The sequence below is a fragment of the Dendrobium catenatum genome, unplaced genomic scaffold (assembly GCF_001605985.2).
Source record: "Dendrobium catenatum unplaced genomic scaffold, ASM160598v2 fragScaff_scaffold_602, whole genome shotgun sequence".
Lineage (NCBI taxonomy): Eukaryota > Viridiplantae > Streptophyta > Magnoliopsida > Asparagales > Orchidaceae > Dendrobium > Dendrobium catenatum.
This window is the reverse complement of record NW_021319064.1, coordinates 85,186-92,457: the sequence shown is the minus strand read 5'-3', so window position 1 is coordinate 92,457 and position 7,272 is coordinate 85,186.

The following is a 7,272-nucleotide window of genomic DNA, read 5'->3' as shown; positions in this document are numbered from 1 at the left end:
TGTACTAGGCTATTTATAGCCCCTTGTTTTATTTTTCAAGTAATGAATGATTGATTACAAAATTTATTCGTTTTGTTTGAGTTCTCTTGAGAGCTTGAGAGTTTGAGTGGTGAATACCTAGGAGAAGAAACTCGGATCACCCACTAACCTTGGAGACGGTCGGGTTCGTGATTTCTTATCTTTGTCTTTCCAAACCCTATCTTCCACCTTCTAGCTATCGGCTAAGGCCCTCCCAATCCTTGCCGTCAGCCACCTAATAGCCCCCCTTCCTTTTCCCCCACCAACACCACGTATATCTCCCCTAGCCGCCGGCCCCCATACCCAATCCCATTCAAGCCGCCATCCTAAGCCCTCTTGCCTCTCTTGGATGCTTCGTAATTTTGGATTGTCATAATTTAGTTGGTCTTTGGATTCAAATTTTTCCAAATTTGAAATTCAAATTCTTTCCTAAATTATAAAATCTATTTTAGGAAAATTTTCAAACCTTTCCCTCCATTGGATCTTAAATTAATTAGGATGAATTAATTCATCCTAAATCTACTCAACCAATTAAGGAAGCATTAAAACCTCCTTAATTTCCTCCCAATCCTCCCCATAGTCGCCGGCCTTGCTTGGCTAACCGCCGACCCCACTCCACTTCCCTTATCTTGATTTTCATAATTAGGTTGTTTTAATTTGGGATCAATTTGGAAGCCAAATCAATTAAGTTTGAAATTCAAATCCTTTCCTCATTCTACTAAACTATTTTATGAAAGTTTTCAAATCTAATCCAATTTGATTTTCAAATTAAATTGGACATAATCAAATCTTTCCTAAACTCTAAACCTAAACTTAGAAACCCAAATCTCCTTTCATAAATCCCTCCCCCCCTCTTCAAAGCCGCCGACCCCCTCTCTCCTACCCAACCCCCCTCTCTCTCCAATCTCGCTCTCTCTCGTATTAACTCTCCACCGGAATTTAGGAATTGAACTTGCCCTCTTAATCTCCTATCCACAATTTAAAAAAATCTGAAACTTATTTCAGATTTTGGAAAGGAAATTGCTCCTTGCCTCTTCCCTATTTCAAGTTGAAGAGAAACTTCTTTCTCTTCAACAATACTCAAGAGTACTAGCAACCCTTGGGAAGGAATCTTCGTCTCGCATCTATGAATGGCCGATCTCGCCACTGAGTACGGACTTGAGTACGACGAACACGGCTTCGTGCACATTCTCCATTCAACTTTCTTTGATGTCAATCCAAGGATCGATCACATGGTTGAGGATTACCTAGAACGCATCTTCGACACTTTGGTTGAAGCTATGGAGGAACAATTGGAGATCGTCGAGTGGAAGATTGCCGCCGGTCCTTAGCGAAGGTTTTCTACTCTCCCTCCTCTTGTGTTTCTTAAGTCTAACATTTTTTTTGTGAGTTGGTTGTAGTTACGAAGGACGCATTCACCAATTCTACTAAGCTTAGTAAACATAGGGTTTTTAGCGCATTCATTTGTTTACTAATCGCAATGTTAGACTATGAATTTTGTTGAAGCTACTATTTTGGCATAATATTATTTTCCTATGTTATTTTGAAGCTTCAAATCTCTTGTTATGTGACTTAGCCTAAACGGTTGTGATCCTTCTTATGTTTTCTTTCGTTGTTTTAATTGCTAGTAGTTTATTTGCTATTCTTCTAATCAAGAAGTTGTGCAAAATCTTAACAAACATTATTGACATCATCATAATTCTACATCAATATGTTAGCATTTCATATTTCAACCTTTAGAATTACTTGCAACTAAAACCTCATTAATTAAAGGATTAATGGATGTTTTTTGTGATATATTTTAATGAACACCTATCTACGTAAGTACTATTGCGCAAGAAATTAATATTTTTTATTTCTATTTTATATTTATTGACCCCTAAATCATAATATGTATCCAATAATTGATGTGAGTGTGCTAAACTAAATCGACGATCTATCGATGCAACGTTGCACGAGCGGGTTTGACATGCTCCAAAATTATGCAAATTACAAAGTCATCTGAAATGACAATTCCTAGCAAAATTAACCTCATCGACAATTTAAAAAATTGAAGTCATTGAATCTGTTCCCTTCACGCATGACTCGAGCGAATGATGGAACAACGAGCTACAAGTGCAAGGCTGTGCGAAGTATTCTAAATGACACTTGTTTGTCAAACAGATCATTTCGTTGCATTTAGAACATTAAAATTACCCATGAAAGACATTTTCGATCAAATCGAGTGATAGCAATTAGAAGCATCAAATCACGTGCATGATGTTATGAAAAATTGCCCGAATAACCTACATGTTGACCTCTGCTGTGGTATGCAAAGAACAAAAAAAAAAATAATGCCTTAAAATGATTACATGTCTGAAGCCTTACCTAATTTCCTGCCAAAATCCTGTGAAAATCTTGTTGCAGTCTGCGAATGGCGCGAAATGCAACTTGCCCATGCCTCGCGTGTGCGATTTCACCTTGATGTCGCTACCATTTACATCAATAAAAAAGAAGGAACGAGAGCTCTCAGTTCCTCTCCGCCTTACGTATACATCTCCCACTTTTCCTCCCACTCACAATCCCATTCCAATCCATGACCGTAACCCTAGCTTCGACGTCCCCCTTTGACGATGTTCCTTTCTAGTCGACATTCCTATCGGAAGGAACGACGATGACTAGGGCTTGCTCGTTGCGAAGGGAGCCATCTCCAACCTACTTCTACCGGTTAACTTCACCCCTTCGATGACACCTTGTCGTCGGACTGGATGTTACAACATTTTGATCGGAAGAAGCAACGGGAGCTCGGTGACTATGGAGGTAACTTTCTACCCTTTCACACGTTTGTTCGGCCAAATCCTGTGAACCAGCCGAACTCTAAGGCAAAAGTGGAAATAGAGGATTTATTATGTCCTAAGGTTTTCGGGGTGATCAAATCCTGTTGCCAAGCATTGCATAAATCCTGTATCATTTTTTTTATCCTATGCTAAGTTTGTTGTTCAAAATCGAGTCGAACTAATGATTAATTATCATTAGTTTAAACTAATCATTATTAAGCTTAATTCATTTCAAATTAATTATTTTTAGTAAATGATTTGTTATTGATTAATTATAATTAATCTACTTTTAGTAAAGATTAATTATCATTAATTTAAATTAATCATTATAAACCTTAATTAATTTTAAATTACTTACTTTTAATAATGATTAGTTATTATTAATCATAATTAATCATTTCTATTTATGATTAATCATCATTAGTTTTAATTAATTATATTTACTTATTTTAATCTTAATCATCAATTATTATTTATAATTAATTATAATTAATTATTATTAATTATAATTAATTATTTGTACCCTCGAGCGGGGGGAAAGCAAACTATCTTTTTAAACAGGTACCCTCGAAGACTCTATACACGCCTTTATTGGGTGTGGTAAGAATGAAGGCTACGTCCGCGGTGTCTAAGGACACTACTATACGCTCCTTTATTATGCGTAGTGGGAAGGCCCAGTTTCTCGTAGTTTCCCCTAAACGGGGGAGGCGCCGGGAGGCTGCCGAATTCTATACTGACGGGGGACTTGTATTTGTACTTTTGAACAAAATCTAAGCGACTTAATAAGCAGTTGAACCAAAATAAAAAATGTGCAAGAGACTTAAATTGAACTGAAATTAAACTTGAATCAACTTCGGATCACAGTGGAGTTTTGAATATTCAAATTGAAATGAACAAGGGCTTGACTTGGACATTTAAACTTAAGCAAAGATTTGAGCTGAACTATAGTGGACATTTAACTTGAACTGTACAACATCAAGTGGAACTTGAACAGTAGGGGACTCAAATTTGACATTAAGTTGAACTTGAAAATGAACCACATGGGATGAGACTTTAACTAGCAAGTACTCAATCATATCAATGTAAATGCTAAATAAAGACATAGATCTTTCTAATGAACATCAAAATCAAATTATAACTTTAATTTCTCAAATAAATTCGAAAGAACATTGAGATGAAAACATATATTTATGGTGGACAAGAAAACTCCTACATCTCTATCACCAACAACGATCCAACACCAAGAAGATACATCAAAGAAAAAGATCAAACTCAAATGAACTACAAGGAAACTTGGATTTGAATGTGATATGATGACTCAAACATTCAATCAAATCAAATCCTAAATGGAAATGAAAAACACTCATATATAAGCAAATACTGAGGCATCCCTACAATCTACTAGAGGCCAAGATGCTTCTACAACCAGCAAATCAAACTGCTAGCAAATATCTCAGTCTCCTATAAGCAAGAGATTGTTGTTAAACAAAGTTTCAAATATAATTTACTTGGAAGAATCAATCAATAATAAATGAGGAATATGAATCAGTTACAAGTAAATGCACAAGAGCATCTCAGCAATTGAGGAATCAGTTACAAGCAAATACAAAAGATACACAATAGATGTAGGATGCTACAAGATGTTATAAAAGATCTGCAATACATATAATCTCTATAAATATAGATGTATGCATAACATTCCAGCTATGGGTAGATGCAGAAAGACTTCAGTGAATGCAGTATCCTGTAGTCAATAATAATCTGTGAATAAATACATCTACCTGCATACATGTAGTAGTAGCGGATGTACTACGAGGACCAAATACTGCAATAAAATGCACAAAGAATATATTAAATGTAAATGCCTATGAGTCCTCGTAGAAGACATGTTCTAGGAGACCTACCACGCATCAAGTGCCATTTACAAACAAATATCAAAGTGACTATATCAAATGTAATTGCTTACAAGTTATTGTGGGAAACTTATTGTGCATACAACAAGCCATCTACAAGCTTATATAAGTATAAGCAAGAGATTCGTTAGTGCACTGCAATCTATCTGCATAAATCATGTAAGTAGTGCACGATAGTCTACCTGTACAATGCATCAAATAGCTTAATTCATAAGCTGCTACAACACGTCACCGGATCCGCAACATGCATACAAGAGGACAGAAGGCGTGTACGAACTTTCAAGTAGAGTGTTGCATTCAAATGATGGTTGCCCGCTCAATTGATCAAAGCTAAATATTTGAAAATGCCCCCGTATATGCTCCGTAGTTTGTATACACATAGGTACACAAAAAGGGCAAGTGCAATCATAAAACCCGTATGGGCCCCAGTGAGCATGTTGTAGGGATACATGTGACATCTAAGGATGTTGCGCAGGTCAATAAGTGAATTCAAGTTCGAACCCAATCATTCTATACGGATCAATATGAGTTGACAGGGTTCGAACCATCTAATAAATATACGGTTGCGACGAACAGTATATTTGTCTTAATACATTCATATTAGGCCTTCAAATCCTTTATAAGAAAGGTTCATCGTTAAAATCAAACACCCGCATGGGCCCCGGCGAGCATGTTGTAGGGATACATGTGATGTCTTGGAATGCTTCGCGGGTCAATAGATTTGAACCCGATCCTCCTAAGCAGGTAAATAGGAGTCGACAAGATTCAACAAATAATTACAAAATGCCTCCAAACACTCGTATTGGCCCGACGAGCGTGTCTTGAATATACATGTGGCGTCTAGGGATGATACGTGGGTCAATAAATTTGAACTCAATCATTAAGCAGGTAAATATGAGTCCACAAGGTTCAACAAATAATTATATAATGCCCCCAAAGATCCACATGGGCCCCAACGAGCGTGTTATTAGTACTAACGTGACGTCTAAGGATGTCAATAAATGAACCCAAGATCGAGCCCGATCCTTCTATGCAGGTAAATAGGAGTCGATACGGCTCGAACCATTAAATAAAAATACAGTCGTGAGGTCCACCGGGATATTTATTTTATATTTTATACATTTATATTCGGCTCTCAAGGCCTTCAATAAAGAAAATTTACAAACAAAGGCATAAAGCCTACGAAACATGATCCTCTGTCGATAACTCGACGGAGTCTACAAGGCTCATCCATAAAATGCAATTGTTTTCAAATGAAAATGACCTCGAATACCCCGATGATGACTGTGTTGAATGTAGATCTCAACCAGAGGGGTTAATTCCAAATATTTCAAAATGCCTCCAAACTTTCACAAAATTTAAATTCCTACAAAAATATAAGTGACTTTAACGACCCCCCGATGATGGCCTTGTTGAATGTTTATTCCAACCGGAGTGGTTTACAAATAATTTCAAATACTTCCAAACTTTCACAAAATTCAATTTTCTACGAAAATATAAGTGACTTTAAAGTCAGCCCGATGATGGCCGCGTTGAACATAGATCTTAACCGGAGGGGTGGTTCAAACACTTTCAAATGCCTTTCAAGCTCCACCCAAATACCACAAAAATCCAAAAAAAGTCCCAAAAATCTAAAGATGTTTAAAATGAAAATTAATCCATTTAATCACTTAAAGGAAAATTCATCCATCCTCCACAACAGTTTGTCGAAATGGACAAATTGAAATGTACTTCAGCTCATATAGAGCCAAATGCTTAGTTGAAAATATTACTAGGATCCATTCTCAAACAATCTTCTGCTAATAAGGACGTGGTACGTGTCCTCTAACAGGTGGTTTTGTCGGCAAATAGCATCGCTGGATAAACAGTTATGACCCGGGCCCTGTGAACCGAGTGGTTTTGTCGCCAAATGATACCACGAAATACCGGTTATGGCCAGAGCCAATACGCTCCTTTGTGGCATCAAATCCTTGAGATTTGAATCAATAGGATATGATCGATAGGGCACAAAGCCCTTATTTAGCTAAAGTGGATTTAAATTTGTCCCCTCAGACAAACATCCATCCCAAGTCTACAGGGTCCCCTTAGACGAAGCAGCCCATGGCTGCCGACAAGGATCCTTCTATCAGGTTGGGTCGACTACCTCCTCTGATTAAGTTGACCAAGGACCACGATGGCCCGGGATAACGGAACCAAGAGATCTTGATCGGGTCCATTATCGATTCCCCCACCATCTGCTTTAAGTGTAAGATGGTGAAATTTTTAATTTTAAATATCAACCCTCAATTCTCAAATTCCAAACCCATGTTGCTACTATACACCAGATAACATGTATCTCTTTGATACTCTACATATCTGATTGACGACTAGCCTTAATCGAAAGTTCTCTCTCGGTGTCGAGAGGGGTTTGCGCCTATAGCAAATCAGAACTCAGATCATAAAGTCCTCACAAAATGAGGGCGAAATCTTCGATAGTGTCTTATCTACAAACTCATTTGCCTTCCCAAAATTTACTCCGAAACTTA